The 21,997-nt window shown below is 38.0% G+C and overlaps 1 long non-coding RNA gene across 2 annotated transcripts in view; it reads right to left on the bottom strand.

Annotated features, from left to right (window-relative positions):
- Positions 1-856: 856 nt before the first annotated feature.
- Positions 857-21,997, bottom strand: part of LOC119141599 — a 49,768-nt gene continuing 28,627 nt past the window's right edge. For both annotated transcript variants that reach the window (XR_005101988.1, XR_005101989.1), the window contains one exon: positions 857-1,585. This is a non-coding gene — a long non-coding RNA (uncharacterized LOC119141599). The remainder of the gene's footprint in view (positions 1,586-21,997) is intronic.

The following is a 21,997-nucleotide window of genomic DNA, read 5'->3' as shown; positions in this document are numbered from 1 at the left end:
GGGCAAAAGACAGATAGATTTTATCAAAAGAAGCAGCTCAGAAAGGAATGAGAATGATACTCTTTTAAATATATTGAATGCTAACATCGATAAATTCAGTTTACCAATGTATTTTTCTAGACTTATCAAACTACCAGATAAATGCACTTGGGATTATTTGTTAGGGACAAAAATGGGCTGAAGTGTATGTAGGTTAAACCAAGGTGTGTATTCCCTAGGGATATCTCAGAAGATAAAAAGCAAGTCCTGACTACTATTTAAAGGCAGCACAGCAGACGGTTAAGTTACACCCAGGTGTGTCTTCCCTCAGGTGATCCCAAGGGAGAGATGCTAGGCCACTTTTCCTATTTAATGGTGGCAGAATAGCTGGTTAGATTACGTCTTAAGTCATTTTGTAAGCTTATCATCAAAATGTTAGGATACAAAAATTGTAAGCCTACAAAGCTGTTTATGATAACAAATAGTGCTGCCATCACTGCATAATAAAATATAAACAATGTATTAAAAATAAGCCATTATCCCACTACTAAATTAAATAAGAATATTTAATCAAAGGAATGAATTTATGCTCTGGCTGTGCACAAAATGAAGAAAGTTCATAGGGAGAACTCCTCACTGACAAATTTCCAGATCAACAAGATGGTTCTTGCCAATTTTAAATAGCAGGAGGAATTTATAACGAGGTCAACAGTGGTTTTCCATGTAAGGGAGCCCAAGAACATTTTATATTAAAATTGATCAAACATTCTGAGTTGGACATGAAGTGTCATGCACACCTTTGAGCTCAGCTTATCCATCTCCAGTGCTCTGCTTTGAAAAGCACTAGCTAGTCCAGGAAAAACTTCTGAGACAAGGATCAAACTGTGGAAAGATATTTATATTTTTCCAACTTCTATTACAAAATAGCCACATATATCCAAGATACAAAAATACTGCACTACAGGAAGCAGATCATGCGGGACGACTCTCCCTAAGGAAAGGAAACAAATATGGAAGCAGGCTCTTGAGCCGCTCATTCTGGGCATATTACAAAGACAGTCATGCTAGTTATGCAGACTGTCATTTCTTTTCCCGCTGCAGTACTGCCTGTATGGAAGTACCAAACAGCACTGCCACTTTAGTAATTTTCATTGGGCAGCTGAGGTCTCATGAAAGCAGATAGAAACCATTTCCACCTGCTAACATTATTACTTCAAACTGTAGTCTCAGTCAGACATCACTGAATTGGTGCTACTGACGTGCATTTTGAATATTTACTTTGCAACCTTGATGGCTGCAATTGTTTTGTTTTCTTCTTAACCGAAAAACGAAAGATCAGATCTGGGAACAGAATTCAACAGTTTAGAATAGCTGCCAGTACACCAAATAAACACCTCAGTCTTTCAGTAAAAGCTCAGACCAAGAAGAGATATAAAGTTAACTTATTACAGTATTCTAGTCTGTGTCTAAGTGTCTAACAAAACTAAGTTGTTTCTGATGTAAGCCTCTTGATCTCTTCTGTTCTTTGCTTGTGGCATACGGCTTCATCTCCTTAAGAACAAACTGCTTTAGTTGAACAAAACTCTTCAAGTTGGCTGCAAGACAGCTGTAAGGAAAAAAAATACAGACTTTAAATTCTACAAAACTATTTTGCCACTCAGAAAGAGAAATACTACAAAGCAGTGCTGCTAGGTGAGTTGTGCTCTTTATGTTCACTAAAGTAGATGTTGGTATAAGGCTGTGATACACATTGGTAAAAACAGGAAAAGTCTGAAGCCAGTACTGGCATCCCCCTTTCCTCTAGGTATTTCCTCCTGATAGTAATCCCAGGGAAGAAGAGATAATGCTTGACAGTCAGTGGTTCACTTTCATTCAGGATCTTATCTCTGCACTGCAATCGACCTGTGACGCCAGCTCAAGTAAACACACCCAACAAGTTAATGTTAAACTAGCTAACTTAGGTACCAATAACTACATAGCTGCAGCAGTCTGGATTTCAGTGCAGGCTGCAAAGCTCGCTACAGAGACTGGGTTAATAATCAGGCCATTAGCCTACTTTGTCTCTGGGCAACTGCAGTTTGTGCCTAAGTTACTAACATAAAACCATCTCAGATTTATCTCTCTCAGTCATCAGAGTAAGAATCGTAAATGGATGGTAGTGCAGAATTTGGGAATAATTAAGTAAAGACATCGTGTGTAGCCCAAACCATCTCAGATTCTTCCCCACCAGCTTTAGACATGTAACCCTGAGGAACACCAAATCTGAAAGCCCTTGGAAAGGATAAGTAATTATCCAGCACTATCTCCAAGATCTTCCAGACAGGAAAGAGTATATCCACCAACACTCCATGCCCACTATCTCTACAAGATCCAGCAGATAAATTGACAAAGCCTTCATTTCTAGTATCAGAAGTTCCTGATGGATCTAATAAAATCAAACAGGCAGACTCTTGGTAGGAAATAATTCATCACAGGTAAAAACATGTCTTTTCTTCTGCCAGTCCTATTATTATGACACGTGGATGCTGTGGTAGAGCTTTTCTATCACAAATCTGGTAAAGCATTCTGCAACAGGAATCGCAAAAAAACTTCATGAATAGCATGAACTTAACATGAATATAAATATGTCCTCCAAAGCAGAGAGCATGTTTTTATCAAAGCTTCAAGACCTTATTCAGTATCTTACCATAATCGTGGGAGATAAACATGGGTGTACCTATACAATAACCTGGGGGCCGCAAAGATGTTTCTACTGTTTTGTGGAATGACGATAATTATATTTAGCACTCATTCAAGGCTTTTCATCTTCAAAGCACTTTACAAACATTAATTAATCCTCACAACACCCTATGAGGTAGGTAAGTATTATTATAGTAGGTGTGATCAGGTTTGTGTAGGGGACTGTAGAGTGTGCCCAAAGCCAGGTAAGGGCAGCAGAAATACATATTCCTGCAATTGCACATTTAAACTCATATTCCTCTCTACATATCTGCACACAAAAAACAAACCTCTCCACATAAATATATATACATACATGCCCACACAAATGCATACACTCCTCCAATCTAGTTCTATTTTTATGACTGTGCTAAGGCACTCTGGTTTTGGGAAGGAATATTACCCTGAGTGTACTGGTCTTGTAGTGTTCCTCTTACATTTAAATGGTACGACATGTTTTGACACTCTATGGTGGAGCCACAGTTCCTTTCCATTGTGAGAGTTGAGGCTGAACAAATGCAAGTTCTGGTAGCTGAATGCTTTCTGATAGCATGGCAAAATCCATGCCAGGAAAGAGTGTTTTTAATAACCACAGGTGGATAATAAGTTTGTAAAACACAGTAACAGATGAGTATTTTAAATCAAAAGAAAAACAGAGAGGTTGAGAGGGAGCACTCTCTTTCCAGACAGTTAGAGCTCAATACCTGCCCAACTTCTCTGAAGAATTACTGAGAGCATAAGGAAAAAAAAACTTGCAGCTTAGTCATATTTGTATTCTTATTAAATGCAGGACTGCCTGAGGCGAACAAGAGCTGATATCATAATTATTGGCTTGCCTAGCCAGCTGCCTTCTCTCACCTGATGTAAGATCAGATCTTTCCAGCCTTTGGAGACTCTGTACCGCTGAGCCTCCACTCTCTCTGCAGGGCTGTTTGAATGACCTAATCCTGTCCTGGAGCAGCAGCACGCCGTTTTGCTTCAGTAAAAAGGTAAGAGGAAACCTCTGACAACTTCATATAGCTTTTTAGAATTCAGCCGTGAAAGCCAAACGGAAGGGGGAGCAGAACTCTTTTGCCTTGGCTCATCTATTTAATCTGAAGTCCCTGAGGCTGACTTTGAAGAGCTTTAGGCTGAGGGAAGGGGAAGGTCAGCAGCTACATCCCATTCCTCAGCAACTCCTATAGGTATTTATCAGCTGCAAGTGAAGGGCAGCAAGAGAAGGAGTCAAGAAAACACCAGGTAAGTTAATAGATCCATTGGTCTAGTACTGGGAGAAGTGAAGACTGTAGGTGATTTCCCAAAGGGAAAAAAATAGCTTTTCTTGTCTCCGGTGTATACCAGCTTAATCTAAGCTACTTTCTGTTCCGTAGTTACAAAGAAAGCTGGAAGTGTTTACCTTTACCAAAAAAAAAAAAAAAAAAAAAAAAAAAAATTAAACAACAGAAAGACAAACCAAAAAAAGTATTTCTAAAAAAAAAATTGGGAAGTCTCATGTCTCACAGATGCATAATGGATTTGTTTCAAACTTTGCCAATGACAAATCAAAAATGTGGGAAATTTATGTTTTGATATCAAGCTTGCTTTTACTACGGCCTCTGTTTTAAACCTGTTACTTTTGCCTCGTGTGTTTTGTAGTAGTAGATAAAAGTTTTATTCTGGACTTACTCCTATATTGAAAGGTGACTCAAGTGACATCCAGACAGAAGCTAGGATGTGTTAACTGCAGAAATTACTAAATTTGAGAACTGCAAATGGGAACTTGTTTCTTTATACACAAGTTTCTTGTTTCTTATACGCGCAGGCAGTATATCACTTTCTTTTCACTTCTTAGTTTCAGACTGTTAGATTTCCAGCAAGAAAGGAACTGTTTGTGTTACAAACACAATAATTATCAAACCAATAAATAACAACTAGCCATCATTCACTCTTGGCCCTCCTGCAAGTTTACTGGACATCAGATTAAATCTTGGGGAATTAGGCTTTATTCTATAAATGTTTCAGTTTGGTTTACCTGAATCATATGTATCCAGCTTGAATACTGATATAAGCTAGTTTGAACTGTATATGCTTTAGGCTGAAAATACATGTATTTTCTTCATAACTAATTAGGAGCATAGAAGAAAAATATTTAATATCTAGAGTGCGTATTTCTTAAGGAGTAAAGGATTGTGTAGTTTGCTTTCAGCCAGTTGGTACCCTGTATTATATATGCAGCCAAGAAAACATGCAACTAAAGCACATTGTTTACCCTACATCCCGGCGAGGGGAGATGAACATGGGTAGAAGTAGTTTGAATGTAATGAAATGTAATGAAATAAATGAAAGTAAATGAACTAAGGGACTAATCCTGGTAATTTGAGCATCTACACTCACCTCAGATGTTATAAAGAAAGTACTGGCTTGTACATGAACACAGATACTTCCATAATATTGCTGTGTTCCTAGATATAACTGGAGCCACATGTCAGTTACTGAGATAGGAGTCAGTCAAGTACTCCGGGGAGTAAATGGAAATATCTACATGCCACTGTGATAGGTGTAGTACAGGAACCTGCCAGGAGCACATGAAGACACTTGCCATTACTGCAGAACACTGAGGTAAAAAGAGGAAAGCATAGAACGAGGGTCATCTACATGAAGCAATGTCTTTCTGATCCATTCCTTGTAATAACAGGCTTTTCTAGGAGAATAGCTTGCTGCTCAAATACAGTTTTGGAAAGGGATAATGAGAAAGACAGGTAATAAAACCCAGAAAATTCACTATGTCCTTTCAGAGCATCTATTTTGTAAAAAACAGAAATAAAAAGAAAATATAATTGTTTAGGATTTCTGGAAACTAAACATTAACCACAATAACAACATTCCAGTCTCTTTGGATGCAAAGTCCAGAAATTTAACACAAGAAGTGGTGTCATGCACAACTACTTTCAATCACAAAATCGATCCCATAAGTTTCATAGGCTGTTAAATGACCAAGGACAGGGAGACAGTGATACAGCCTCCAAAAAATCTGAAACAGAAATTTCAAAATCCTGCAAAAAATATTGACAATTGATTCACATTAGAACCAAAAGGAGTCTTTGATTACAATCCAGAGTGACCACAGACAGATCTGAAGTCAGAAGTTCTGCAGTAATCCATGCAATAAAATTTAAAATGCATAAAGTTGCAACCCCCCCCCCCCAAAAAAAACCCAAACAAATAAACAAAAACCCCAAACCACCATGTACTTAGCCTTTAAAAGGTAGGGACTCAAAGCACTGCAGAGTATATAATGGAGAATTTTTACATGTACTATTTTGTCCTGCCTATAAACCAAACAATTACAGATGCAAAATATTCTAGCAGCTTACACCCCACATGCAGAAACTTTGGAAGCTGGCTCTTTCTGACTGTGTCCATTGGAAAGCAAGGAAAAGTATTGTTGTTTCAGATGGGGCAGAAGCAAAACAGTACTTGGTAGGTCAGTGTCTATAAGCCGTAGAAAGTGTAAATGGAGATAAATTGCAAGCAGATAGGATTGACTGTAGCCATGTCCTCTATCAGTCAGAAACCCTGAGCTTTATGATTTGGGTCAAAAACTCCTCTGCTCTCCTGCATCTCCAAAATCATTCAGTTGAAACACAAAGAGATTTATTATGGAGATAATGCAGATTAAGCTAGAGGTACAAATAAAATCCTCCTCTCATACATCTGTGAGCATGGCCAGTGCCACATCTTTCCAAGGCATTTCTTCATTTAGCTAAGATTTGAAAGCAAGGTGGCAGTTCTTAGAAGCAAGGTCGAAAGAGGCTGGAGTACCTTGAGTAGGAGCCCACTAATGGCATCAGAATGGCATCATTCTGTCAACTTTAGGAAGCAGAGCTGTGAGGTGCTGCTCTTTCTTCTGAGTCACTACTGAATCAATCCCCTAACATGGTGCTAACAACAGGATACTGCTTACATTAGGGACTAAAAGCAAAGTCTTGGCCAATTCTATGTATCAAAGACACTATGCCACTTCTAATAAGATCAGGGAAATAATTAGCCCTTTTGCCACATTTCAAACATAAATTCAAGTCATGCCCTCATAACCATAGCCAGCTGCTCTGCTACTTCCCTAACTGGCTCCTCACCCCATAGACAAACATCCTGGGGTTTCGTTGTTTTCTTTTAAATCAATTAAGTCCTGTACAACACCGTTCATTTTTTGCACACCTCTTGTGCAACTAAGTCTTCCTGGTCATGTGTAAGATATTACCAGGGGTTTCTTCCATAATGCTGAGAAAGCTGAGAACCCTCACTATAATGCAGCATGCTGTGCTTGCTAGCTTCTTGCAAACACGCTCTTCTCAAGTGGCCTGTATGCCACTATTCTTCCTTCAGATCAACACTTCAAAGAGCCATATATTCCAAACAGCTGGGACAGAATAAATTGTTCTTTATTTTGTTCAGGATGCAAGACCTTTAGAGTTGTCCACAGAACAACAATGTTACTTTTTGAATTATATAAACAAGATAATAATACAGAAGATTATTATATGTATTTTACCTAAATTCCCTAACATTTTTAAATGAAACCTGCATTCTTTGTGCCCTGTTAAATGTTGCCAAATACTGAAGGGAGCTGCTAAATGTGTGGTTAGTAAAGTGATCCTTGTATAGCCTTTACAAATCTCAACAGTGTCTTTTGAGGCTTAGTAAATATATGTAAAATCGTTTTAAGATGTTTGGATGAGACAGGGCTACTGCAATCCACAGCATTATTATCTTTCTGTTGGTGAAGTGCTCAGAAATGAATGAAGCATATAGGGTGAGGTTCCATCAGAGTCATGTAATGAAGCTAAACATGCTGTCATTTTAACCCAATTTGTTTCCCTCTGTACTGCTGCCTCACCAGTTTGTTAGAGCCTCTCAAAGGAGCTCATCTAGTGTCAGCTTACAACTTCCACACCTAGCCCGTACTTTACTCCTGGAATGGGTAGGTATCCCTGCCCTGCAAACTCTTAACTGCTGGTTCAACAGACCTGCCAGGACAGGTCCCTGCAACATTCCCCTCTGTGGGCAAATGGTAGGATGCCAGAAATATTAGACAGGAACCTGTTCTCCCAGGAATGTAAGTAATTCATAGAAGGAAATAATTTACTATTTTCCCAGCTGGAATAATTAAACAGCTAGGCACTGTCCTCCCGAGCTGCAGAAAAGAAGAGCAAATGAGAGGGGAAAAAAAGTGCTGGAATGTCCTTCAATATAAATTCTCTTCCAGACTAAACAAACTTAATTCTGTAAATCTTTGCTCATAAACCACATTTTCTAGGCATCTGACCATTTTCTCTCCTCTCCTATGGACTCCAAATTGGAGTCCATTCCTTCAAAATGCGGTGACTGAAACTGGACACAAACCTTCAGCTGATACTTTACCAAGACCAAGAAGAGTTAACTTCACAAGGCTCACAGAATGTATTTCTGTAAGCACCTGATACGCGCTAGCATGTATGCCTTTTTCATTACGGCATGATGTGGCCGATTTAGGTTCAGCTTGTAACCCATTAAAAACTCGAGATCGTTTTATGCAGAATTGCTACCTAGTCACTTCTTGTCATTCACTATCTGCAGGGTTTAATATTCCTGCCTAGATGTTGAACTTCATTATCATTGAACTGCATTTTATTTTCTTCAATTGATTTTTCCTGACTTTTTTGAATATTATCCTGTCCTTTAAATACCTATGCAAAGCCTTCCATCTTCATGCTGTCTCCAAATTGGATTAGTGCTCCTCTCTAGTCTATCACTCAAGTCATTAGTGAAAATACCAAGCAGCATCAGACTCTAAGAAATCCACTCAAAACACCCTTTCATTCTGACAATCAACAGTTAGGAACTACCCTTAATGCTCTATTCCACCCAGTTTTACCTCCTCTCTCCTAGAGTTTTATCTAAAATAAATTCTCTTGGTTTGCTTATGAGAACAAAACGGGAGACAGCATAGAAGCCTCACTAATGTCAAACGGTATTACCTGTACACCTCCATTTCTTGCAAGGCCAGTATACAGGGAAACTACACTGGTATGAAAATTTCTTCTTAGCAAATTTATAATAGCTTTTACTTTTGCCTTTTGTTTCCTCAGTTTGGCATTTTGGTGGGGTTTTAATTTTATACTTTTCTGGGAATTAAAGTTAAATATGCCATCTGTAATTCCCTCATACTTTCTAGTTTCAAGACAGGCACTATATTTACCTCCTTTCAGTCTTGTATATGGCACTCATACTCAGTGAATTCTCAAAGACCTGCAGCTCTGCAGTAATTTCAGCTGATTCTCTAAATTCACTAGAATGAAATTAATTGGGGCCACTGAACTTGAAGACGTCAAAAAGCCTCAGCCCTGTCCTCTGGGAGTTGAGAACACACATATTCTTCATTGTATGAGATCACAGGCAAACATCATTTAATATTCCAGAATTTCTCATACTCTGTCTTGGCATTGCCCCGTTAGTTTTCCATTGTGCTTTAAGGTCACTAATTAATGTATGCCCTACTTTTCCACCCAGGAATAGATTTGGGATGGGTTTTTTCCTTTGAAATGCAGAGTGTCTAGAGAGCACCTGAGCTACCATATGGGTTTGAGGTCAGGTTTGTGCTATCTGAAATCTGTTTTGCTGAGGCACAAGAAATATTATTGTCTAACACCTTTCACATGAACCTTTCAAAGCACTGAAAAACTACATACTAGGACCACAGTTTTCAAGATTAGCCATTAATGCAAGGTCCTCTGTTTGAGATAGTCTGCATATGGTCTTCCGAGGTGTTGAGCAATAATACCACTTATTTAAATCTATGGAAATTCACTGTCCATAGGTATGTATTAGTTCAGTACACAGCTTAAAATACCTGTACTTGTATGGAAAAACTCCTTGCCTCACAAAATTTTCAATGGTTAAGACTCACTAGTAATCTAGTAATGGCTTCCTAGATTTTTGTCCATCCTCACATCAGTGAGAGCTCCTGCAGCCTAACTTGTCATGCATTGGCTCGCTGTAGTTTTCAGCAGACAAACTTCACAGCTAAAAAACAAATGGGGCACAGCATAATTCAGTCACAACTTTTTTCCTCTCTGACTCTATAAAAATACAACAGGGGACTGTTTTCAACAGGGAAAAGATGCACAGATAAATCTGACTTATATGTGCAGAGTGGCTCAAGAGGAGGGCAAAGGGGACTGCAAAATTTGGCTCAAAGTGATGGTGTTCCTTATTGTTGAACGCCTCCACAGAAAAGGTAATTTTTAAAAATAAGACAGTCAACAAAAATAGGAAAAGATCTGTTATAGATGAATAGAAGATTTTCCCACATATAACATTGCCCACATATAAAGACACTGTTAAGCTAAAATTTAAGAGAGAGTGAAAATATAGAAGATGGAAATATGCATATACTGAAACTGAAGGTAGGATGGACCAGGAGTGAACTCCTTGAATTTAACAATATGGATAATCAAATCTTATCATCATGGAATTTTGAAGAATAAGTGTATGATGGATCTATGATACTTGCTTATAGTTCTGGACACTGTAAGAATCAAGTTTCCACCTTTATTTCATAACTACCAATGCAAAAGTATGCATTCTTGGCAAAATAAAAATTGTGATTCTTGTACACTCACTATTCCAGCAGCACTGAGTTTCTCAAAAAATGTAAGATATGCCAAGAATCACAATTAAAAAAGTGATAACTAGCAATATCTAACTTGGAAATAGATAAAAGAAGGAATACTTTACAGAAAGACCAAACAAAGAGAACCCAGAAGAGGAATTCCTTTGTCCTAGTTTAGCAAGTTGGATTTGATGATGTGTTCATTAGTGATGTTTAACGTTTAAACAAACATGCATGTTCATTGTAACAGACACAGGGCTTAAATTTCCCTGACAGAAGAAACTAGGCTTGGGCTTTTTATATTTTAGCTGTTTTCCTGCTGATACTCTTCTCTGCACTTTAATCTAGCTGAACGGGCATTGAGCAGAGTGAGTTTGAGTAGATGATCCCCTGAGGTCCCTTCCAGCCTCAGCTTTCCTGTGACTCTGAACCTTTCCAATGGTATTTCTGCTATATAGATCTTGTTATGAATTGGAAACAATAGCCGTGAAAACCAGGAACCTTATAGCTCTGCTCTACAGACTCCCAACCATGGAGAAAAATGGTCTTTGACCATAGCAGGAGATCTGCTATAGGAAGTTACTGTCACCACACAACAAGTTGACAAAGCAAGGTATGAGATTGTTTCCAGTAGCTGGCCAGCCTCTTCACCGGCAAAGAATAACTAAAGCTGACAAAAGCTTCTCACAGAAATTCGTTTCACTCAGCCTCAGATAAAACCAATCCCAGACACAAATCTTTTCCTTCACTGTAAAACACATTCTACACTTCATAACTGACAGCTACCACAATATAAAATTCTGGGTACAACAGGAAAAAAATATTAAATCGGAGAGCATAAATATGTGAATGCAAAAAAGCTTAACGTAAAACATTTTCTTCAATGTCAAGACATTACTTCATGAAGTAAATAACTAAAAGGCCTCCAAGCGACATGGTCTTTGTTCAAAACTCTGCTTTCCTTTGCTGACATCTCTCTTGTTCTACGGAATCTGTAACACTATGTTCTGTTAGTCCCCCAAAATACTATAATATTATAAAATTAGTCCTACACTTGTTCAGTCAATCTGAAAAAGCTAAAATGCTGGAATGATTGAAAAAGTACATTACACATAGAGGTCTTTAGGAGGAAGTAAAATGTTGAGCTGTTGCTGTTATCGATGTTAATATAGATTTGCAGGGGTTTTATAAAATATAAATCTATTTTAATATATCAATTCTCTTTTTTCTCTGAGGACAAAGTCAGCAATAATATAAAACAGTACTTCTAGTCCCTTAATGAATATTCTTTATCAGCTGTGCTTTAAGCGTTGGAAGCAAACACCTATAAAAAGTTTAATTTGCATTATTGTTTTATGTACAAGAAAACAGAATGGTTTTTGTAACATGTTTAGTTTTACATCTCTTTCTTTAATGTGGTAATCCCCTTAGATCGGTTAATTATGTTTTATGTATCACTGAAATTTAATATTTTAAGAGGAGAAGAAACAAGCATGGTTTCAACCTCTTTATAGCTAGTTGCTCCCAAAAATGTAAGATTCCATTTCAGTAAAGCAGTTAATTTTTCACTAAGGAGAGAATGGACAAAATCCCTGTTAGAGGGGGCATGAATCTCCCAAGAGGAATCTCTTGTGCTTCATAAGCTGCATGGTGATGTGTGTCAAATGCAACATGAGTACAGGGGAAAAATGCAGGACTTAAAATGATTACTATTTAATTTTAGCCTTTTTCTTGTTTCTAATTTTCATCTCTATTAAGAATTTTGTAACAGGATCAAGGATGTGTATATAATTCAATACACTTGCTTAAACAATACTTCCTCAATGAAACAGAGACTGTTTATTCAGGCTGTTTATTGCAAAACTGTTTCTGCATACACAGTTTTTTGATGTTTGCCATTTCTGTGAAATTCCTATCCTTTCTTTCAAGGGTGTTATTACCTCATGTTTTCTGGCGAAAGAGATTTCTGTTTTCTAAAGTCATTGAGGCCTTGCTGTAAGTGAGAGGCAGGGAAAGCTACTTATTGTGTAATAGAACCAAATTTCTCCTAAAGAATCTGTGAACATCACATTTTCTAGTTTTTTGTCATTTATTTAATCTGGTTTTCATTATTTTTTTAAACATTTTGCTGTAAGATATTTTAATTAACCGTAATTTGGGACAGAAATTATTAAAAGAGTATTTGTGGTCTCAGTTATCAGTATAGTAGACATGCTTACCCTAAAGTGTGAACTTGGTAGATGGATAGACACACAAACAGAAAGAACTCAGAATTTGTTAACAAACAGAGGAAAGTAGCTACCCTATTTTGAATGCATGAATAGCTCTTGAAGGAGATTCTCTGTTGCTTCAGATATTCATTAAAGAGTCAAAATATTTAAGCAGGAGAAAGACTACTAACACGGTCTCCATTTCTTAGATACTTTATTGATTAAATACTTTTGAGATTTAAGACCTGAAAAGGTGCACTTAAGCCCCTGAAAAGGGGTATGCATACCACAAATTTGTGCATTTTCTTTTCAGTGGTTTTGCTGAGCACAGGGACCATTAAATACTTAGTACTTGTTCAGTCAGATAATGGCCAAATGAAAAATCAATATAAAAGCACCTCACATTTCACAAGGCAGATGAACCTGGCTAAAAAGTTCATCCTAGATGAACAAATTACATTATTTTGCAAAAATTTTGCAGTGAGCTTTTGCCAAGCTGGCTTGAACAATGTGTTTTTAAACAGCCAGGAATGAGCAGAACTGAGGGAAGAAACTTGGCTCTGTTTTGGTCTTCTTTTAGAAGAAACAGTTTTCACCAAGCTTGAAGAATTTTCCTGAAAGAGTTAAAATAGATGAAGAATTAAATAAAATTAACTTAAAAATCAAATAGCTGCTCTTGCCGCTTTTGCTTTTAACAATGAGGAAGTAGTGTTTATGAAGCAGAAATAGACTCTAGGAATAAATTAGGCATTAGGAAAACAGGTGGGTGTAGCAGAGGAGCGAGCACTTGGAAAGTGGGGAGGGTAAAGGGGAAGAACAGTCATTGGTCACTTTGCAGTAAAGTGGAGAGAAGGCTAATTGGGTGAACGAACTTTGATGCAACTTAGTCTGTCAGGTATGTCCATATTTACAGTTTTTAGAGACCCTTATGCTGGTGGTATCTTATAACTGTAAATAGGGACAGGTTTAACTGTGCCTATTCTCTCACAACTTCCCTCTTTTTCAGGGGAACTTCCTTTGTATTTATATTAACAGCAGACATTAACTTTTCCAAAGCTTACAATGAATCAACATAATCCTTCCTGGGAAGTTTAATGCCTTCATGCATGACTTCTTGTTTTGTTCACCGTATTTGATTTAGTTTTCCTTCCCTCTCCCCGCTTCTTTCAGTCTTTCTAATTTCAAGTCACTTGTATCTCATCTTGTTCTCAGCAGTTATTCTTTCCTAAAGGATTAACGTATTTGTATGTTATTCATTTTGCAAAAAAATCTCAGGCCATATTTTCCTATAAGGTTCTTTAATCTCCAGACTGTCCCTCATTTATTCTTCAGTCTGTCTGTCTCTTGCTCCTCCTGGCATTCCAAAGACAATGCTTTAAATTACAAAACTAAGTTCTCAACTTGATGCTGGGGTGTGAATGACTTTGTAATTTTGGGGCAGGAAGACAAGAGTGTTGGGATAATCAGGCATTTGCCTTTTTATTTCTTCACCTAAATTTTTTCTTTCTCTCTTTTCCCTAACTAAAGTGCTTGCTTCTGCAGGTAGGTAGCTACAACTCTCTGGAAATACGTTACCTTTTAGACTGCAGGGAATTCATAGCATTGAAACACAAAACATTCTCTGGGTTTATGTGTTTAAAACAGAGTGCCACGCAGCGCACATGATACTGAAATGCATCCATCCTGGGTGAAACCAAAGGCCCACCACCCAGCCCAGTATCCTATTTCCAGCAATGGACAAGACTTAATGCCTGGAGAAAAGCACAGAAACAGCAAACAATAGCTTGCAAGTCACAGACCTCTTAAGTCAGAGCTGTTGTCCATCTGTTTAATAAGCCACAACGGATTTTCCTTTCCATTAACCTGTCCAGCCATCCCTTGAATCCATACAAATTTTTACATCTACAGCACTCTGTGGTAGGGGCTTGCACAGGGCAGCTACACGTTGGGTAATAAAGAATCACCACATTTTGCTAGTTTCTGGCATTCAATGCCAGTTCACCCTCTCCATAGCACCTGTGATTTAATATATCTCTTCCATTTTTTTTCACCACCATCAATCATCTTTTTTCCAGACCAAAGCCCACTTAGTCATTCCACATATGGAAGCTGGTGCGGACCTTTGATCAGACTTGCAGCCCTTTCCTCAACTGTCTCCTTTTCCAGATGGGGAGACCCAGAACTGCACGCTGTTCAAGACAGCAATGCATCATGGAAAAAACGTTTAGGCTTGTTCTGGTTTTCCCTCACAATTCTTAACATTTGATTTAACTTTTGTGATTGCTGTTATCCTTGAGCTACTGTTTTCATGGAACCATCCATCACCACTCTTTCCTGACTTTTAATGGTCAGCTAAGTGCCTTTATTTTTTATTTCTTTTTAAAGGAAGTTAGGATTTTTTTCAGTAAACAAGGTTTTTGTGCTTCTCTTTAGGTTTATCTGTAAGGTTAAATGCCCCATCACTGAATCTCATAATGTCTTTTTGCTGTTCCTCCCAGTCAATCTTCATCATATCTATTCAGAATAACAGTTATTATCTGCAAATTTTGTCATGTGCTTTTCACCTCTTTTCCCATTTTTTTGGTGAATACATTAAGCAGTACAAAGTCTCAGCAGATCCCTAAAGATCACCCCCAGCACTGGTGACCTCCTTCCTCATGCAAACCAATTACTCAGCTTTACCTTTCATTTTCTATCTTTTAACCAAATATTTATTCATGCTAAGACCTTTTCTGTGAATAGTCAGGATTTCAGTGGATAGTTCCCTTAAAACCTTGTGATGAAGCATCTTGTCAAAAGCTCTTTCTGGTAACCTTAGCAAATTATCAGGCCAAATTCCCCTGTACTCCTGTTTGAAATACTTTAACATGCTAGCCAGTATTGATGGCTGCACATACAGAAACTACACTTAAGCTTTGTGGACAGAAAGGCTATTGCTAGGAGTTGAGGGTGGGTTCCCTCCAGAGAAATAAATATCATTCTCCATTACCTGTTCCTCCATCTTTACTACTTTATATGCAACATTTTTCATGCATGCCTAGGAATAAGTGTCAGCAGAATACATCATTTCAAATCAGCTGTGCTTCTGTGAGCTAGCTGAATTAGTTACTAGTTGCTAAGTAGATGCTGAAAGACCTTTGATCTCGAGAAGCCCAAGTAGGAGCTTGAGTCTTGGGGGTTTTTTGGGGGGTTTTTTCTTTTCAAAGGTTTTTCCAAAAACAAAATGCTTGAACTAGTGCTGCATTACTTCTGACTGCATACAATTTCTTTTCTTCACTGAGAGTCTTAGAGGCCTGTGTAAACTACACTGCATAACCCAGACTAAACACGTAAAACAAGTAGCAACTGCAGTTTGCACTGATTCAATGTAAAACCAACAGAAACTGTTCCAAACAAAACTGTAACTTAAACCAGCTTTGCCTGCTAACATTAAGAACTCAGAACAGTGATAACAGGTGAAATTCCCCTTTGTATACATGTATCGTAGTCAGACATTTCCAAAGCAAAAACTCCAAAACCACTTCAGTTAAACAGCCCCTGAACTTGGTTATCTGTCACTCTGCTCTTTCCCTACTTAACACATCACTGCTCAGTGAATCAGTCATTCAGAGTTTTTTGGTTTTTGTTTTAACATACTCAGCTTACGACTGTGCAAATAAGATTCCCAAATCCATTCCTCAGATCAAATAAAGGTAATTACAGAGCTTACTGTGGGCGATTCCCAGTGGGAGGGTGGGAGTGGCCACGGGTGGGGCTGCAAGGTGAATACTGTACATGCACAACAGAGAAAATGGGAATGTACCACACCCATCATAAAACATGCTGCCACAGCCAGCAACAGAAACCATTAGGGTGGATCATCATACACACCTTCTCATAAAGACAGAAAGATGGCATGAGATCCCAAGATGAACTCTCAAGTCACAGGGAGATGAGCATGACTCACAGAGAGAGAAAAGGAACGTAAAACAAATTATGAGACTACTGAAGGATCTATGCCATGTGTCCCCCACGTTCCCCCTATACGATGTTCCCCAAGGAGGATTATTAGCGTATGCCACTTTGCATACAGCTCTTAACCTACCAATAGGTAATTCATGGGAACAGTTTACTATTAATCACATTTATTACACCAGCACATAAGCAGCAAGGAACAGGGCCACAATGCATTACATGTTGCGTAGCTGACAGTTCCTGACCCATGTTACTTATATCATTCTGTGACTCTCACATTCTTTGAAACGTTAACCCATCTCATCTCTTAGCATTTGTCTTTAAAACCAACTGACGGTTGCCATTCAATTAAAATTTAATGGTGAACACTAAAAAAAGAGATTGTTTAGAAAATATTGTGGATAACCTGTAAATCACTTTGGAAACCAGTAACTAGAATAGCCATAGTAGAAGGGAATGGGACACACCGGAAGAGATCAAAAGAACTAATAACATGATAGAGAGAAGTAAAGTGACTGTCATGGTTTAGCTCCAGCTGACAACTATGTACTACACAGCCGCTTGCTCATGGACTTTCATTGCAGGGGGAGGAAAGGAAAGAGAACAGAAGAAGGAATACTTAGAAGGAGACAACCTACGTAATTATAGCAGAAAGGAGGAAAAAAAAAAAAGGTTATGCGAAACAGGGCTATAAAACAGGTGAGAGTGAAGCACAGATGCAGGGACTGTGAGGGATACCTGGAGAAGAGCAAAATGGTAATTCCCTAATATATTCCTCCAGCTTTCAGCAATCTATAGTTCATTAATTTTTGAGCCAAAGAAGCTATCTCCTTATCTACCATTCAATTTAATGGCTATAGCTACTTTTTCTTTCCTTCTGCCTATGTTGGTTTTTTTTTTCTGTCACATGATTGTACTGAAAGCTTTCCATTCTTGTTGCATCTATACATTGCCACTCCCCAGACCTGCTGCAGAGTAAAACTTTGAATTCAGCTCAAAGAATTCAGTTACATACTTGCTATGATCAACCCGTGAACAGACTATGCCGTTATCTCTTGTGCTGGTTTGACCTGTCAACCAAGCTGGTTATTCATGAAAGAATCACACAGTTTCTGTATCATATTAACTACTTCAACTCTTGGAACTGTGTCTGACTTCATGCTTAGATGTCTTGTGTAAAGCAATGAAATTTCATACTCCTCATTCAGGAAACAGCACAATCATTCATCCAGAAAACAGGACAGAGTATATGCAAAGGATAAGGTTTTGAAACATACCATCAGAGTTGCAAAGCTGGTAGGGAAAGCTAACATCTTTTTTTATTCAGTTAACTGGTGTAGTTGGAAAGATGTATTAGTGCTTATTATGATGAGGAAAAAGGTGTGGGGAAAACCAAGGCCAAATGACAAGCTCATTTACCTTAGCTAAATTTTTGCATGCTTGATTTCTGTTCAGTGCTCAGTTCCCTTTCTGCTGAGCTAATTATATTGGTTCAACACCAAAGTGAGGGACTTTTCCCTGTCAAGGGCTTCCCAAATGATGGGTCTGCCCAGTCTACAAGAAATACAAAAGTTCTTACAGTGTTGTTATCTCAGCCATACTGCATGAATTTCTGCCATGTTTTCTATTTATGCATAAATGAATACTTTAGCATTAAAGATAAAATACAAACCCAAAACAAACAGGATATGTAATGCAGCTGAGGAGAACCCCCATGATCTGCTTTTCTCTATTTTGAGTGAATTGCTGTATACTTGGAGAATATCTGCTGCGTAAACTCCATGGTTTGCTTACATCTTGGACACTACAGGTAATTTTCATCCTCCCATCCCAGAAAGTTCAACTACAGGTTGTTCAGGGAAGGGCTGCAGATATAACCAAAGGTCTGGAATGGCTTCAGAATGAGAAATTAGTAAGTAAGTTTTAGCCTGGAAAAGAGGAAAATACAACAAAAATGTAATAAATCAGAAACAAAAAGTCCTCTGCAGGGATAGTCACATCCCTCCTTCCTCACAGCTGGTATCAGAAGTAATAGATGCAGGATAAAATACAAGCAAAAAAGAACAGCTAAAATGTCCACGTAAGGATGGGAACCTGGACTAAAGACTACAGTGACAGTAACATTGCCTGTATATTTTACTGTGTTCAGCCATGCAAAGAAAAGTCCTGGATCTGCTTCTTAAAATACTTTTTCCATACAATAGATTTAGGACAAATGCCTTTTATTTTTTCTTCTTTTTTTGTTTGAAAAATATTTGTTTATACAGATAATTGTAGTATTTTATGATAATGCTCCTATAGTGGATTAAAAACATGCTGCAAACACTCCACTTTTCTCCCCACCTACCAGGAAGCACCTGGATATTTTAAAGCTCCTAACCAATCCTGCTTGAGTGCACATCTGGACATGGTGGCAATTACCCTAAGTCTTTATATAGTACATCGTGATCACTTGGTATTCAGCCTTGCCTACAGGTAGCCCTTAATGAAAAGAAAGAAATCCTGATAATTCAGGAATGATCTCATAAAAAAATGGGACCTTTCTTTTATGTGAATTCAGTACCTTGATGTAGGTGACCTGAAATTTTGGTAGACTTCTTAATGGTCTGTGATACTGCAGATCACTGTGCTGCCTATTACTCTTAAATTTTTCAGAGAATTGCTAGTTCCAGGCTTCTGCTTCATCTTCATCATTTTTCCATTTGTCATTACATCTTTTGCTATTTCATAATGCCACGCCACTGTGTTTCTAGCACCCAATTCCCTTTGGTAATATTTGTCTTAATTACTACTACATGTGGATGTTATCAATTTACTTTGAAATCTCTAATGAAAATAATAAATTACTTTAGAGTTAATCCTAAACCCTGAAGTACCCCACTAGACAGCTTGCCCTGTTCAGATTTATCAAATTAAGTTCATCATTATTCTAGTCGTGTCAGTTTACATAACAAGTCTCAAACCCAAACTCCTATAGAATTATTCCACAACCAGGTCTACTTAAGTAGAATCTACATTTCCACAGAGTTCTGAAAACCAACTACCTACATGTAAACTCATGCAGTGTTGTAGCATTCAGGTTAGTTATATCACTCAGAATAACTATTCCATAAGAATTGATTCACATGGAGAGATGTAACATCAGGCAAGCTGTAATGCAGCTGTAGCCAAACCCTCTTGCCTCCCTGACAGTTACTGTTAAGCGAGTAGCAAACACATCCCCTGTAATATGATGCAGAAAGGGTCTCATGGTCACAGACTTTCTTTGCCCATACTTGAGATAATTACTGCTCTGGCCCTGATGAATTAAGCTTATTTTTCATCTGCTCCCACTAAATATGCAAAAGTTATTTCCAGAGATAGCTAAATGTGGGCAGCAACCACTAGCTAACCAGGACAGAATTGAGCTCAGAACCCTTGAATAGGAAAGCAAAAATAGCATAGTTAAATTAAACAAAGACTGACAAACAGATCTAAATTCAGAAGAGAAGAAAACACAGTCCTTAGAAGCTCTGTAAAAGCTATTCAAGTATCCTATAATCAAGGTCCAATACATACTATAAAGCAAGAAAGCAGTAAGAAATTGATGTGGCTAAACCAGCATTTACTGCTGTGCAGATTGAAATCTTGCTCCTGAAAATGTCTTCTAAAAATAGGGCAAGCCTTAGTGACAAGAATGTTAGAGATGAACAAAGCAATTACAGCTATCACCAGCCATGATCCAGCACAGCCTTTGGTGTCAATCTGTCAGGAAAGAGCTTAGAAAGGTCTTGCATTCATTGTAATCCACAAAATTTTCTGATTCTCATTAATAAATTCGTTTTCCTCTGAAAGTCTCCCATACAAATAATTACACTTAGAAATATTCCTCTATACATGGCAAGCACTAGTCACAAATTTTTGGTCACTTCTACAATATTTGGAACTTGGCATTATTAGGAGGCAGATTTCTAACTATAAACTGAGAAATGGAATTCTAAAACATCATGGCTTCTCTGATTCCTTTCTCATAAGAGACTCGGGGGAAAAAAAATCTTTCTTACTTTGGAAATCATCAGTGTGAATTGGAAAGGAAAAAGATGATTTAGTGTTTTGGGGAGGGGGCAGAGATGAGAGTAGATCACACAAGCAAGTGTCAAGCAGGGATCAGTGAGATGCCTAAGGCATGCACAAAGAATGAATTATGGATTGGGGAACATCCAAACACACCTTCCTTTCATGAAAACTGATCTCAGCCCCAAGGGATGGAGATGGCATTTACAGTAACATACAGCGTTTAGAACAGTTCGGATTGCTTAGACGGCCCAGTGCCGAGTTCTGGTGAAGTGTATCACCGGCAAAATGCCCTCCAATATCCAGAAAAGACACAAAACCAAGAATTGTTTAAACTATGGATTGCTGCCACAGGACTCCAGTCATGCAGAGCTAATAGATCAGCTGCTGCTACCTTGCTTATCCAAACACTCAGCTGAGGTTACAGTTTCTCATTAATTTATTTTTTTAAAGATAGTTATCTTATCATAGGAGCCTAGGGTTGTCACGCAACATTTACAAAAGTATGACATGGGCTGCGGAGAAATGGTTCCAGCTACATCTGGGATAATCAGATACCTTTTTCCAAATCCAAGCATCATTAAACAATGCTTTTTATCTTTATGATCTTTAACACTTCCTACATCTAGTCAACCCACAATTTCCTTAAGTTCTCTGTCTCCAAGGAACAGTTTATGGTAAATGATTTATTATAATCCTGATTATCGACAACCTTCACTGACTGTAATTTCTTCTCTCTTAAAGATTTGTCAGTAAGTAGCCTGATTTCCCTTTGCTAAAATCTGTATTAACAATGCAAAGTGGTCGATGGGGTTTTTTTGGTAATGTATTATTTCTACAAAATATAGTGTCTCTAAGGGACATTTTAAATACTGTAAATGAGATTTAAAAGAAAGCAAAGATTTTTCAGTATGCTAATTTGGCAGTTTCTACTTATCTATATGCATAGCCTGCAGTGATACATATCAGTGAAAGTCAAATTGCATATGGCTTTTGGAGCAAGAAGTTTGGATTCCAAGAAAAAAAGCCAGAAAGTCAGAAGTACATGGCCAGAGGTTTTTCTCTAACAGGAAGACATACCCACAGCATGCCATTTCTAGGATAAGGATAACTTGGAGAGGCAGTTGTTACTGAGCTCCTGAAGAATGGCGCCTGTCTTAATGTGAAAACTGAGAACAGCACTGTGATCATAGACTTGGGATTTTTACCTGTATGGGAAATCCCTCTGAAATGAATCCTCAACAAAGGCATTAAATAAGCACCATTGAATGGAGATTATCAGCTTGACGTTGTTTTGGTACAAGGTTGCTTCTCATTTAATACCCAGTAAAACACTTCGACTATGCAGGGGGAAATTTTTATAGTATGAAAATGGCAGTAAGACTTCTCCTTTCCTACCAGCCTCCATGAGACAGCAAAATGAAATTCATAAACAACCTGGGAAAAGTCTTGG

This window comes from Falco rusticolus, chromosome 1 (genome assembly GCF_015220075.1).
Source record: "Falco rusticolus isolate bFalRus1 chromosome 1, bFalRus1.pri, whole genome shotgun sequence".
NCBI classification, from domain to species: domain Eukaryota; kingdom Metazoa; phylum Chordata; class Aves; order Falconiformes; family Falconidae; genus Falco; species Falco rusticolus.
Note: the sequence above shows the minus strand (reverse complement) of the source record. Positions and strands in the feature narration are given on the sequence as shown.